A 15,527-nucleotide genomic window follows, 5' to 3' on the forward strand; every position below is an offset into this window, starting at 1 on the left:
TTGTTGAAACATTATATTCATTCCTTTGTACCAAATGTTTCTGTGTATTACTGATTTGGTTACATCATATTAAGAGGAACTGGGTGTTTTTTTTTGCATAGGCTTTATCTGGCCACTGGAATAGACTTGGTTTCCACAAGAATAGACTGAAAGTACCAGTGAATTAAGTATGTAGAAGCAATATTCAACTAATTATTAACAGAAGTTTGGGTGTTTAACAACGTCAGTTCCCTTGTTTCTTGGGTAGGAGAATCTTGAGGTTTGTGGTTTTCCAGAGGTCTCTAGCAAGACGGAGATCCTGTGACACATGATGGTAACCAGTTAATTAGCAGAACTTTTATTGACTTTCTTCCCTTTCTTATCTTACTTTCTGCCACCCCCGCCCCCCACTCCATGATTTCTGGCATCACATCACAAATAAACCACTTGCATTCAACTCCTTGTCTCAGTATTTTTCTTCTCAAGGATTCCTACCTTAATACATTTGTATTTAGAAAATTGTCCATAAAGCCAAACTAGTTAACCACACTTGTAGAATTTTTTTTTTCAAAACTTCTTCATTTATTCACTGGACAAAGATTTTGGGGGTGTATTTTATGCATGTCATATATCTCTGATCCTAAGCAAAGCACAGACTAATGAGAGACACATAGCAAAATTAGAATGCTGTAAAACAAGTCCTCAAATAGAGGAATTACAGGAGCTACAACAACAGTGAGGCAGAGAGAGAGATTACTTCAGAATTAGTTCAGAGGTCAGGATATCCCAGTTGATACTGTGATAGATTTGAAGCTTCTCAATAAGTAAGGAGGTTGGGAAGGCTAATTTAGCTTTTAGGACTTAATGGCAGACAAATTAAGGAAGAACATTTTGGGCCAAAGGAGCAGCATATGAAAAAGTGCATAAAAGTGTCCAGAGGAGATTAACAAACTATACTTCTGTTCTTTTCATTTACTTATTTCTTTAGAGACAAGAAGTGGTATTGAAGGATTTATTATTTTAGTACCTTATTTGTGTGCCTTTGAATCATGCTCAGTCAACATTTATACAAGAAAAAGTAGAGTTTCCAAATTGACTTAGTGAATATATTTTGAGCCTGCTAGAGTTGTTTTCTTTTTTTAATAATAAATATTTTATATGGTGAATATGAGACCAGGAAGATCAGTGCTCCAAATGGTAAATACATATCTGCAACTCCTATCTCTCAATGGCATCGTTTGATTCTAGGACCTAAAGAACAACATACTTTTGATTACTTCTGTTAAAACCAACCTTATCACATGCATTGTGTAAAACAGATCATGTGTGTGTGTGTGTGTGTGTGTGTGTGTGTGTTAATGATGGTGATGGTGTTGGTGGAGGGTGTTCCCTGACTACACTAGAAATAGAAAGTCTCCTCAATTCTTCCACCTCCCCAGGAAATGTTGGGACAGTTTATTCCTCACTTCTTGCCACTCATCACTCACTACTCCCTGAAGCCTGGAAGATGGTACTGGCATATGTGAAAGCTAGCTAGTTGTTGGCTACTGGTATTTGTTGATTACTGATGAAAGTTGATAACACATGTTATGCCCTTTGTCTTTCTTTTTTTGAATACAATCTAAATGTACATCAACTGGTGAACAAATAAACAAAGTGTGTTTTGCTTTGTTTTGTTTTGTTTTTCCCACACAATGGAATACTACTCAGCAACAAAAAGAAATATTGACACATGTTACAGTGTGGATAAACCTTGAAAACATTATCATATATGAAAGAAGCCACACACAAAAGACCACATACTGTACTTGCTTTGGCAGCACATATACTAAAAATTGAAACAATACAGAAAAGACTAGCATGGCCCCCACAAAAGGATAACATGCAAATTCATAAAGCACTCCATATTTTTTCATGACAATGGCAAAAATAGCATAATATGTAAATGGATCGAAATAACACATTTTACATCAAATTTACAGTGTTGCACATCAAATGTATTTAATTTTAAAAAGACCACTTATTGTATTATTCCATTTTATGAAATGTCCAGAGTAGGCAAATCTTTAGAGATAGAAAGTGATTTAGCTAGGACTGTGGGTATACGTGAAAGGTGGGTTTGAGAGGTAAAGGCTAATAAGCATTGAATTTCTTCTGAGAATGATGAAAACATTCTAAAATTAGAGCACACTGTGCCTTTTGTCTTTCTGTAAGGGAATCTATCCACAAGCTGAGCACATTTCCCAATCTCTTGCTGTGATGTATAAGGTTCCTACTGTCCTCTTGAATGTCCATCTGTAACAGGGCTCGGTTCCTAGAAGAGGAATTGAGAATCTTTATTCTGACCTCAAGGTCAGACTTCTAACAGTTAAATATAAGAAATAAAGTGGATTATGTATTTTAATGTTTACCCAGTTTCTATATGTTGGTTGGCCTATAATCTGGTGGGCAGAAAGGCACAATTATAAGGTTCCTCCAAATTTCAGCAAGTTTTCTTTCTTCTGATGGTTACAAGAACACTTTGTTTTCCTTAGCACAAGGCATATTATATCTGGAGCTGAAACCAATCAGCTAGAGCTGAAAGTACTTGTAGGGAGCATGCAGTGAATGGCTCAATTCATAGAAAACTCAGGTCTAGATATTTTAAGTGATTTTCTAAGGTCATAGATCTACTTGGAGGAAGAACTGTGGCAAGAATTGAAGTCTACTGATACTTCAGGCTATTTTTCATATATTCTGACTTCTCAATAAATATGTACTTACTAAATAAATAAATGTAACACTAAAAATATAATAACATTCCCTGGTTTGTCAGATGGTAGAGTCTGCCTGCAATATTGAAGATCTGGGTTCTATCCCTGGGTCAGGAAGATCCTTTTGAGAAGGGAATGGCAACCCACTTCAGTATTATTGTCTGGAAAATCCAATGGACAGAGGAACCTGGCAGGCCCCCATTCATGAGGTCGCAATGAGTCGGACATGACTGAGTGGCTAAGCATATACATTAGCCTATTTACAGGATACTGTCATATGAATGCATTAGGCCTTAAGAGAATAGAGCATTTTAGTACTAATGTCACTTCCAGAACACTTTCTGGAGTTCAATGTCAGCAGTATTACACTTCATAACTGCCTCTTGATAATGAAGGGAATTAAAGTGGACTTACAGAAAAGGAGCAAAAAAAAGTGGACTATTTCATCAAATGATTCATATTTATTTGGGGAAACCAGCCTGCAAACAAACCAGTATGTTGCCAAAGATACAGCACTGGTTACAGCGGAGTTTCAGGGGTAGGTCAGGCAATCAGAAGTGGGTGGACAGGGGAATCTCTCTAGAGAAACTGAAAAGGCATTGCAGATCCTTGAGTCTATCTGTAGAGGTGGTTAGATGGCTAAAGGGAGCTTAGTAGACAGGATAGATAGAAGCCAGGGAGCAGGGGTGGGAAGGTTTGTGGGAACAGGGAAAGGAGAGGGATCTTGTAGATGAATGCTGGAGAAGAAAATGAGTGGGTGGGTGTCCTTGAGCTCCCCAATTAAGGTGAGATGAAGAGATTTATTACTCAATCAGTGGTGTACACGTATTTGAAAAGGGATCATTTGGAGTACATCACTTTTTTTTAATTAATATTTTATTGGTGCATAGTTGCTTCACAATTTTGTGCTAGCTTCTGCTGTACAACAAAATGAATCAGTTGTATGTAGACAAATACCCCCTCTTTTTGAGATTTCCTTCCCATTTAGGTCACACAGAGCTCTGAGTAGAGTTCCCTGTGCTATGCAATAGATTCTTATTAGTTGTCTATTTTGTACATAGTGCCAATAGCGTATATACATCAATTCTAATCTTCCAATTCATCCCACCTCCCTCCCCTCTGCCTTGGTGACAATTTGTTCTCTACATCTGTGTCTTCTATTTCTGCTTTGCAAATAAGATCACCTATTTCGTTTTTCTAGATTCCACGTATATGCATTAATATGCAGTATTTGATTTTTTCTTTCTGACTTACTTCACTCTGTGACAGTTTTCAGATCCATCCACATCTCTACAAATGATCCAACTCCATTCCTTTTTAGGGCTGAGTTATATTCCATTGGATATATGTACCACACATTCTTTAGCCATTCATCTGTTGATGGACATTTAGGCTGCTTTCATGTCTTGGCTATTGTAAATAGTGCTACAATTAATGTTAGGCTGCATGTATCTTTTTGAATTACAGTTTTCTCTGGGTGTATGCTGAGTAGTGGGTTTTCTGGTCTCATAATATTTACCCTGAATTTACAATGTATATTAGCTCTCCCATATCGTCTAAAGCTTGCCAGTGTTTCGGTTTACTTCATTTTCCATCAGTATACAATATTTGAATCAAAAGGCAGCTTCTCTTTATCCTATATAACTCTCTTCCTCCTTCCCATCACCTTCCTTTAACACTTTCATCATAGTTTTCTTTCAAATGTTGCTTCTCTTCCCTTAATTTACCACAAGACTCAACTAAGTTGACCTTTACTACACAGTTCAAACATAACCTCATAAATAAGCTTCATCTTCCTCCTATGAACTCTTCTAACATGTAGCTATAACATGTGTGTGTACTTGTGTGTGTATTTTTAGATTTATTATTCCCACTAAATTTGTCATTTCTCAAAGGAAAGACCCAAGTAATTTAACTCTGTATTTGTCAGAGCAGCAAATGGGCAGACTGTCCAAGACTTGTGACTTCTGTATGAAGGTTTTTCTTCCTCTTAGCAATAGTTGAGGCTTTAAGTGCACCTCATTATGGAGAGGCACCATTTTGGATTCAGTGCATAGGAAAAAAACGTATTGTCTTTGCTTTTTTTCTAGAAACAGATGAAAGAGGGAGAGATGACAATTCAATTCTTCCTCATGATATTAACACAGTTGTATTAGTAACAGTGATATCAACAACTAGCATTAATATAGCCTCTTTCCATCCTTAAGAGCTATGTGGTTGCAAACACTACCTCATATGGAGTTTCAAAATGACCTAGATGCATGAGAGTTATACTTTTTAAAGTAGAAACAGGCATCCCAAATATTCCAAATGGTTTGTTTACAAATGATTCATTCTTCATCAGGAACCTAAATCAAATCCTCTGACTCCAGTATGGTAAAACAAACTACCTTTCCCCCTGCAAATTACCTACCCCCCAAAAGATAAATAAAGCTATTTTACCAAAGCATTTCAGATTTTATTCCCATATTTATGATACAAAAACATCTAGATAAACTCAAAATTGTATATTTTTCTATTTTTAAAAAAGAATCTTATTTAGAAGATTAAAAATCTTTATGACAACTTATGAGGATCTATTCTGTATCATTTACTAAGCATCGCTCCTAGAAACTATCATTATTTTCATTTTATAGATGAAAAAGCTGAGTCATTTGTTCATTTCTTTAAAGCTAATAGATACCAGATCTGAAGCTACAATCAAGTGTTCTGAATTTAAGCCTATACTAATTTCAAAATATCTCACCACTTGAAAGTAAGATAAAGAAAGCACAGAAAGAAAATAAGAAAAGAGAAATAAGAAAGGTGTGTAGAAGGCACACATGTGAGTTTGTACAGCTCACTTTTTTTTTTTTAAGGACACAGGAGGACTATGTAGAACAGCACTCAGTAGACAGAACATCTATGACTTCCCTAGTAAGAATAAATATGATTTTCAGGAAATGCCAACTGAAACATTGATGCCAAAGCTAAGCTTATGGAAATTCCCCCCTGAGTAGATCCTTGTATTATTTTTATTTGATTCTTCTTCTTGGGACGTCTAGGGTTATTTCCAAATTCGTTACCTTTCAATAATAAACTATATTCTTTTAGAAATACTCTAGTAAATATCTTTCAGGATCATGTAATTTCTTTAGGGGTTGTATGGGGAAACCCTCTGCCTACTTGATTTACAAAACGCAGATGGTTAGTAATACTTGAGTTGTTATTGATGCCTCCTGACATCTTTCTCAGCACCCTTAAAGAGAGTGGCATAATTCTTTACGACATAATATTACACTTAGGAATTGCTTTAAAAGATCATCAATCTTTTGTGCATGACTCTGAACACTCAGCTAGTGTTAAATAAACCATGACTTGAAATGAAATTCAAAATACTTTGAGTGATTTCTGCAAAATGCTCTCCATTTGCCAATTATGTCCTACCATATTTCATCTTATCAGTTATTCATTATTCTTGGCTAAAAATACAGTTATGACAAATAGTGTATCTCAGAGGAAGTTTCATGATTTTCCAAAGAAATACGATCAATATGTCCCAGCCAAGCCATCCTTTATACTTTGCACTTGGTGGAAATAACATTGTGAGTGATGATGATGGTGACTTTATTTGCAGATGCTGACGAATTTGGCTATTAGGAATATAAATATAACTGAAAGGAATATCAAAACAAAATGGCATAGTTATCAAAAAGATGTCTGCTAAACATGGATTGGACTTTTGCCAGGAGGAATGGCAATCAGTGAAGGATTCTTTCCTTTTTATATAATTTATAATAAAGAAAATACATTCAAAATTAAATCAGCAAGAAGAGGCACTAAACTCCCCACCTTCCACCTTCTAGAAACAGATTGAAAAGTACCCATAGCTTTGAACTTTAAATCATCTACTTGTTTTATGAAAATAAATATGATATTTGGTCAAGGAAATGAGATTGTTATGTATTCTGATCTGAGGTCTTCTTGGATGTTGTGTATCTTGTACATTACTTAACTTCTCTGACCCTCAATTTCTTGGGTATTTTAATCAGTGCTTCAAGTATCAAATAAGGTACAAACATAAAAATATTTTTAAATATAAAGAGCTCTTCAAATATAAAGAATCACTCTTTATAGTCCCTGGAGAGAAAGAATTTTCATAGTGCTAAAATAAGGTTAAATTAAAATCATGTATTATTCATGTATATAAGCTATAAAACTATATTAACACAAATGCACCAATATAGTTTACAGAGTAAAAAAATGTCATTTAAATTAATAGATTTATGAAATTAATTAGCAGCAATTATATATCATCATATATCACTACTATAGGCAATATGCTGTAACTAACAACTGTAGTTTGGGGTATTCAACACTTTCATAAAATTATCCTCACATCTTCCATCCTGCTGTGTCTCTGTGATGCTTCCAGCAGCTTTTCTGGCATTCAAACTTACAAGCCATTTTAAGTTGAAGATTCTCTACCTTTCCTAGGTATGGCCACCTCAGTCTTAAAGTGATCTCAGTACCTTTTTCTACAGAGAAGATCAAGAATATTTTGATTAGAATCTAAGCCTTCGAAGCTTACAGAAGAGCATGTGTTCTGAGGATGGTGGTTGGGGGAGACGCCTGAAATAAAATTCTGATGAAAGGGAGAATACAGACATAGGTCATAGTATGTAAACATGCTGTACCATTGTTTTGACATGAAAATATCCAGATAGCCACTCTCTAGAGGTTCTCTTCTACCAACACTGCCAACAAAACCTTCAGGCCACATACCTTTATCCTAACCATCATCATAACTTGTATCAGCCATGATGATATGGGTGGATAATGTATTTGTATGTCACGAATATCATATGTGTGTGTACTAAGTCTCTTCAGTCATGTCCAACTCTTTGCAACCCTATTGACTATAGCCCACCTGGTTCCTCTGTCCATGGGATTCTCCCACATTAAATCTTATTTTCTGTTTCAATTACTTAACTTTGAAGCAAAATTAAACTTGCAAGTGATTTCAAAGTACATATGAGCGTTATTTTAATGCTGTCACGTGTCTCATTAAATATATTCTTCAATCTAAAAAAAAAAAGTGAAAGTTAGTCACACAGTCATGTCCAACTCTTTGCCATCGCATGGACTACATCCCACCAGGCTCCTCTGCCCATGGAATTCTCCAGGCAAGAGTACTGGACTGGGTTGCCATTTCCTTTTCCAAGGGATCTTCCCTATCCAGGGATCAAACCCATGTCTCTTATGTCTCCTGCATTGGCAGGAGGGTTTCTTTACCAACTGAGACACTAACGAAGCCTTCTTTCTAATGTTTCTCATTTGGATTTTTATTTATTATTTAATTTTATAAATAGCACAGTGATAAATAAAGCTTGGGTATAGATATTTTATTAGGTATAGTAAAATTTTCTTAACGTAGATTTTTCTAAATGATGATAGCAATAATTAAAGCAGCCTATTCTAAATCTGTACTGAGGACTTCACATGCATTATTTGACTGATACATGTAGCAATTTTGTGAGATTATGTTAGTATTATGATCATTTTAAATCAAACAATAGTTTATTTGCAATGTTATATTAATTTCAGGGGTACAGCAAAGTGATTCAGTTACACACACACACACATATAGATATATTCTTCTTCAAGTTATTTTCCCATGTAGGCTATTTGAAAATATTGAGTATAATCCCCTGTGATATATAGTAGGTCTTTGTCGTTTCCCAAACTCTTAATTTATCCACCCCTCCCCCCCACCCCCCCCCTCGGCCCCCCGTCGCCGCCGCCTCCGCCCCTCCACGCTCCCTTTCCTTTTTCAGTTCAGTTCAGTCGCTCAGTCGTGTCTGACTCTTTGCGACCCCATGAATTGCAGCACGCCAGGCCTCCCTGTCCATCACCATCTCCCGGAGTTCACTCAGACTCATGTCCATCGAGTCCGTGATGCCATCCAGGCATCTCATCCTCGTTTGTCCCGTTCTCCTCCTGCCCCCAATCCCTCACAGCATCATAGTAATCATAAATTTATTTTCTATGTCTGTGACTCTATTTCTTCTTTGTAAATAGGTTCATCTGTATCATTTTTAAAAAGAAAAGATTTCACTATGTTATATAATATTTCTTTGTCTAACTTACTTCACTTAGTAAAATCTCTAAATCTATCCATGTTGCTGCAAATTTAGTGCTGCAATGAACACTGAGGTGCTTGTATCTTTCTGAGTTATCGTCTTCTCAGTATGCATGCCCAGGAATGGGATTGCAGGATCATATAGTAGTTATATTTTTAGTTTTTCGGGAACCTCCATACTGTGTCCATAGTGGCTATTAACAGTTTTACATTCTGGCAAACGGAGTGAGAAGGTTCTCTTTCCTCCACACCCTCTCCAGCATTTATTGTTCATAGACTTTTTGATAATAACCATTCTGACAGATGAGGAGATAACTCTCTGCCCTTTGGATTTGCATTTCTCTAATAATTAGTGATGTTGAGCATCTTTTCATGTGTGTTTGGCCTTCTGCATGTTTTCTGCCCATTTTTCAACTGAATTGCTATTGGTGGGTTTTTTGGGTTTTTTTTTTTTTGTTTTTTTGGTATTGAGCTGAATGAGCTACTTGCATTTTGAAAATTAGTTCCTTGTTGGTTGCAAATATTTTCTCTCATTCTGTAGGTTGTCTGCTTGTGTTGTTTATGGTTTCTTTTTCTGTGCAAAATCTTTTTAGATCAGAAAGGCCAGCTGTGCTATTAGCAAGTAAATGGGAGAGCCTGAATGGGGTTCAAGTATGCCAGAGTTCAGGGTGCGTCACAAAAGCACTGCCTGCATGCATGTCAAAAGCATGAAAATACAACCACCTTCAGAAAAATAGAAACAAGGGTTTAAAGTTTACATAAAATTTACCCTTGTTGTTATCTTGAGAGTCTCAATAAAATTCCCTCCCAGCACTCATGCTAAGTGGAAGGGAACTCCTACATTTAATTTTTAACTGTAAGTGTCTAATAATGAAGATACAAACCTCGGTGGAAAACCACTAGGGTGAAATTCTTAAAAATGTGAAAATTTTGCCACCTCTTTAGGAGTCATTAGATGTTTAAATAAACCACTGTATGGGTGTCACCAGTTGGAGGAGAGTTCTATTTAAACCTTAAAATATTCTGAAAACAAAAATAGATTTCAAAAACTTCACAAGTTAATGGATGACAGGAAAAAAATTAACAGTGCAGCTGAAACTTTTGCCCAAGTGCTGCTGACAAAGACAGTTGGCTTAATAGGAGACACATATAACATTTTTGCTTGAAAATTCACTTTATAAATGGAAGTTGAATACAAGTACTAATATTTGGTCAGTAAAGATAGCATCTAGGCTTAAAGAGATAAATTTTTTTGCCATTGAGAGAAACAGAAAGGAGTCACTCCTATAAAACAATGAATGATTGAATACAATGTAGAATTACGTATGTAAAATAATAACCCATGAAATGAACCATCAATGAAGCCTCAAAAAAGGGGACATTTTATAGAAGCAGAAATTAGTCACTGTATTTTGCAGAATGGAAGTGCAAAATAAGGAATTAGGTTCACCTAGTCTGGCCTACAGGGCTTCCCTGGTAGCTCAGTGAAAAAGAATCTGCCTGCAATTCAGGACACCCGGGTTTGACCCCTGGGTTGGGAAGATCCCCTGGAGGAGGGCATAGCAGCCCACTCCAGGGCTCTTGAATGGAAAATTCCATGGCCAGAGGAGCCTGGCGGGCTACAGTTCACAGGGTCACACAGCATCAGATTTGACTGAGTGACTAAGCAGCAGCAGCAGTCTAGCCTACTCCCTGGACTTGCGGTATTACTAGGGCTTTTGTGCTTAGACAATAGTAAACAGATAGTTGCTACACATATAACCTGGCAAGGCAAAACACCCATAGATTCAAGAATTCAGGAGTAAGGGTCTGGGTTACTCTACTGGGCGGAAGGAGCAAAGGGAGACTGCTCTGTAAATGGACAGTGGAGGAATACGAAACTTTGCGTCTTAAGGAAATTAAACAAAATAGTACAGAATGAGAGACAACAGAGGATGACATGGTTGGATGACATCACCGACTCGATGGACGTGAGTTTGAGCAAGTTCCGGGAGTTGGTGATGGACAGGGAAGCCTGGCATGTGCAGTCCACGGGGTCGCAAAGAGTCAGACACGACTGTGACTGAACTGAATACAGAATGGAAAAAAAAAAAAAAAACAACATAATGGATCATTTTACCTGTGAATAGGTTGACTAAAGCAGAGTAGAATTGCTGGTGTTAGAGAGAGGAGAAAGTCTGTATGTTTGAATAGGATAGAAGAATGAGAGTATAAACACAGATACAGGCAGGTCATGGTGCTGGAGAAGACTCATGAGGGTCCCTATGACAGCAAGGAGGTGAAACCAGTCAATCCTAAAGGAAATCAACCCTGAATATTCATTGGAAGGACTGGTGCTAAAGCTGAAGCTCCAAAATTTTGGCCATTTAATGTGAAGAGCTGACTCATTGGAAAAGACCCAGATGCTGGGAAAGATTGAGAACAAGAGCAGAAAAGGTATGACAGAGGATGAACTAATTGGATGGCATCTCTGCTTCAGTGGACATGAGTTTGAGCAAACATAGGGAGGTTGTGAAATAGGGAAGCCTGGAGTGCTGCAGTTCACGGGGTCACAAAGAGTTGGATATGACTCAGTGACTGAACAACAATGGAATATTATGGTGGGAAGAGAAAATCATACCCAAGTGATTGGATTTATGCAATAATAGTTAAGGTCATTGATTACCCCTGAGTGTGGGCACAGCAAATGCTGAAACTTTTAGGAGGGAGATAGTCATGTGAAATAGTTTTCTGAGAGAGGACAAACATGCTTATATAGAAAGTGTGGTTCTTAGGAAAATATGGTTGATACAGATTGGGGCGTTTGAAATAGACATCTTAGAGTCTGAGCAGTTGTGGTTGGGACAAGATGTAGTATATGTCCTCGGACACCAGAAATGGGAACACACAGAGATGAAGTTATTGGAGCTGGAATGTCAAGAACATAATAGTCCAGGTTATTGGATAATATTATCACCATAGTGGTGAAGGCCACCAATGATGTTAACAGAAGTTAGTGGTAGGGAAGATGACTGTAAGCCAGATGCTAAAGACATTAATGGATAAGGGTTACTGACTGGTGAGTAGTTGATGACTGCAATAAAGAAGGGAGTAGTGGGTGCTAAAATTTAATGGCACATACTTAAGAGAAGCTTTTTTATATAGCTAGTGGAATAAATAGTTTGGAAGTTGCAGTAAGGAGCAAGTAGAAAACTTATCCCACTATAAGAGCTAACTGAAGCTAGTGGCAAACAAAAGAGCATTTTTCCTGTCTCTCACAAATCACACACACATGCCAGTGTTTGAGCACTTACTTATTCTCATATATGTTAACTTAATACAATTAAACAAATACATATACCCTCACACAACTAAATAGAGTCATATAATTTCAACAATTCTTTTTAAAGTATTTCTTTATAATATGGAAGGTTCATTTACCACATCCAGTATGAAAAAGTATACTATTTCAATACTCATAATGAGTAAGTAAACTGTTTATATATGTTTAATTTATAAGTGCCTCTATACACATCTGTATGAATTAGATGTGTGCATTTTTTCACATATATGTTGAATTTTCTCTGCTGATTTATTGTTTTTCAAAACTATGTTTGGACAGTTCAAACAAATGTGTTGTAACTATATTAAACCTTTGTTTTTAGGAATGGGTTGGCAAGGACCTGGAGAAGGGCCAGAGAGATGGTCTAGGGGACCAATGGGCCTGAGAGAGTCCTGCTGGCACCACTGACTACCTTCTGCACATACCTCCCTTCCTTCCTGCCTGACCCCCGTGTTCAAGTATCAGCAATGTTTGGCTTCAGGGGAATTTGGTCTTCTAACCACACCAAACTTAGGTGAACCTTGGCTGTATTAGAACACTTCTGATATTTCTGCACCAAATCCAGTGAATTTGACATGCAACAACACAAGAGAAAGGCTACTAAGGGCACTTGTAATAATCATTTTCTGTCTTGTAAATAGTGACCCATTTGAGAGCAATACAGATGGGGCCATGCTGTCCAGATTTTTCTTCCAGCTGTAATAACTGGAACAATGATAATCACACTGAAACCAGGGATGGATTTCACCTGGGGAAATAAGCAACGATATGAAGATTAAAGACAATTAAAGGAGTGAGTTGTGACATCAAAATGATGTTCAAACTTGGTATAAAAACAACAAACAAAAACCTTTAAAATATCTTGTTCATCACAATTGTTTCCAGTTGGTTGGACTTTCTCTTCTCTATAATGTCAGTTGTTGTTGTTGTTGTTCAGTCACCCAGTTGTGTCCAACTCTTTGTGACCCCATGGACTGCAGCACTCCAGCCTCGCTGTCCCACACTATCTAACAGAGTTTGCCCAAGTTCATGTTCATTGCATTAATGGTGCTGTCTAGCCATCTCATCCTCTGATGCCCTCTTCTCCTTTTGCCCTCAATCTTTACCAGCATCAGGGACTTTTCCAATGAGCCATCAATTCGCATCAGATGAGCAAAATACTAGAGCTTCAGCTTCAGCATCAGCTCTTCCAGTGAATATTCAGGGTTGATTTCCCTTAAGACTGACTGGTTTGATCTCCATGCTGTCCCACAGACCTTCAGGAGTCTTCTCCAGCACCACAGTTCAAGGCATCGATTCTTTGGCACTCTGCCTTCTTTATGGTCCAGCTCTCACAACTCTGGACTTCCCTGGTGGCTCAGATGGTAAAACGTCTGTCTACAATGCAGGAGACCTGGGTTCCATCCCTGGGTCAGGAAGATCCTCTGGAGAAGGAAATGGCAATCCACTCCAGTACTATTGCCTTGAAAATCCCATGGACAGAGGAGCCTGGTAGGTTACAGTCCTACCAGAGGTCACAAAGAGTCGGACAGGACTGAGCGACTTCACTTTCTTTTCCTTTCCTTTCTCACAACTGTACATGACCACTGGGAAGACCATAGCCCTGACATAATGTCAGTTGGTAATGTCTATTTTCTATTTGTATCGGATATGATGTTTTCCATAATTAAGGTAAAATGTTTTGTAGCAAGCAAGTTTTGTGGCTATGAGGCTGATGATAGTATTTAATTAAAATCTATAATTTTACAAAAGTATAAACTTAGGAATAAAATTAAGTTCTCAAAACATTTATAGTAGTTATGGCAAAAAAAAAAAAAAAGAAACCAAATGACTCAGAATAATAAGGATACTTGATGTATTGATAAAATTTGCCATTCACTAAGCACTTGTCTTTAAATCATTGCCTTTAACCTAGAAACTAGTCTTCTATCTTCTTACCTAGTGCTGTTTCTACTACTGCCTTCTGTCCTCATAAATCTCACCATATCGGGAGACAGAAAGATTGATAGAGCATGTAAATTTGTTTTCCTTCTGTCTGACAACAAACCTTTTTTTTTTTTTTTTCCCCAGAAGCAGGTGGGAAGAAAGTAAGTGTAAATAATAACAATGCTTTCATTCTGTGAAACCATGGAGGACTGTGAATCTGTCTCCAGGAGATGATGAAGGACGAAACAGTGATATAGAGTAGAGGGTCTTGGCAGAGAGTATCATCTGTTGCCTTTTAGACAGGTAACAGATCATCTCTGGATTTAGGGCAAGGGCTGATGTGCCAAATCAGATTTACTCTGACAGTGACTGCAGAGTAGTGTAGATAAAGAGAGGAAAGGAAAAATAAAGAAAAACATATATTTTTTAATTAAAGCTTCAGTTCAGTTCAGTTCAGTCACTCAGTCATGTCCAACTCTTTGCAACCCCATGGACTGTAGCACACCAGGCCTCCCTGTCCATCAGCAAATTCTGGATCTTGCTCAAACTTATGTCCAAACTCTAGTTGGTGATGCCATCCAACCATCACATCCTCTGTCATTCCCCTCTCCTCCTGCCTTCAATCTTTCTCAGCATCAGGGTCTTTTCCAGTGAGTCAGTTCTTTGCCTCAGGTGACCAAAGTATCGGAGCTTCAGTTTCAGCATCAGTCCTTCCAATGAATATTCAGGGCTGATTTCCTTTATGATTGACTGATTGGATCTCCTTGCAGTCCAAGGGATTCTCAAGAGTCTTCTCCAACACCACAGTTCAAAAGCATCAATTCTTCAGTGTTCAGCTTTCTTTATGATCCAACTCTCACATCCATACATGACTACTGGGAAAACCATAGCTTTGACTATCCAGAACTTAGTCAGTAAAGTAATGTCTCTGAAGCAATGTCTCTGCTTTTTAATATGCTGTCTAGGTTTGGCATAGCTTTTTCTTCCTAGGTTTGTCATAGCTTTTTTCTTCCAAGGAGCAAGTGCCTTTTAATTTCATGGCTGCAGTCACCATCTGCAGTAATTTTGGAGCCTAAGAAAATAAAGTCTGTCATTGTTTCCTCATCTATTTGCTATGAATTGATGGGACAGGATGCTATGATCTTATTTTCTTGAAAGTTGAGTTTTAAGCCAACTTTTTCACTCTCCTCTTTCACTTTCATCAGAAGGCTTTTCAGTTCCTCTTCCTTTTCTACCATAAGGGTGATGTCATTTGCATATCTGAGGTTATTGATATTTATCCCGGAAATCTTGATTCCAGCTTGTGCTTCATCCACATGCCAAGCTTACCACAGACCAGGTAATGCATTCTTAAATATAAATAATATTATATTAATTATGTGTATGAAAAGTGAAATTGTTAGTTGCTCAGTCATGTCCTACTCTC

General features: G+C 37.4%; 1 non-coding gene across 1 annotated transcript; it reads left to right on the top strand.

The window, feature by feature from the left end:
* The first annotated feature begins 1,783 nt into the window (after window positions 1-1,783).
* Window positions 1,784-1,891, top strand: LOC138082507 (U6 spliceosomal RNA). The gene has a single exon (XR_011145134.1). It is a non-coding gene; the product is annotated as a U6 spliceosomal RNA (small nuclear RNA).
* Window positions 1,892-15,527: the final 13,636 nt, after the last annotated feature.

This window comes from Capricornis sumatraensis, chromosome 7 (assembly GCF_032405125.1).
Source record: "Capricornis sumatraensis isolate serow.1 chromosome 7, serow.2, whole genome shotgun sequence".
NCBI lineage: Eukaryota > Metazoa > Chordata > Mammalia > Artiodactyla > Bovidae > Capricornis > Capricornis sumatraensis.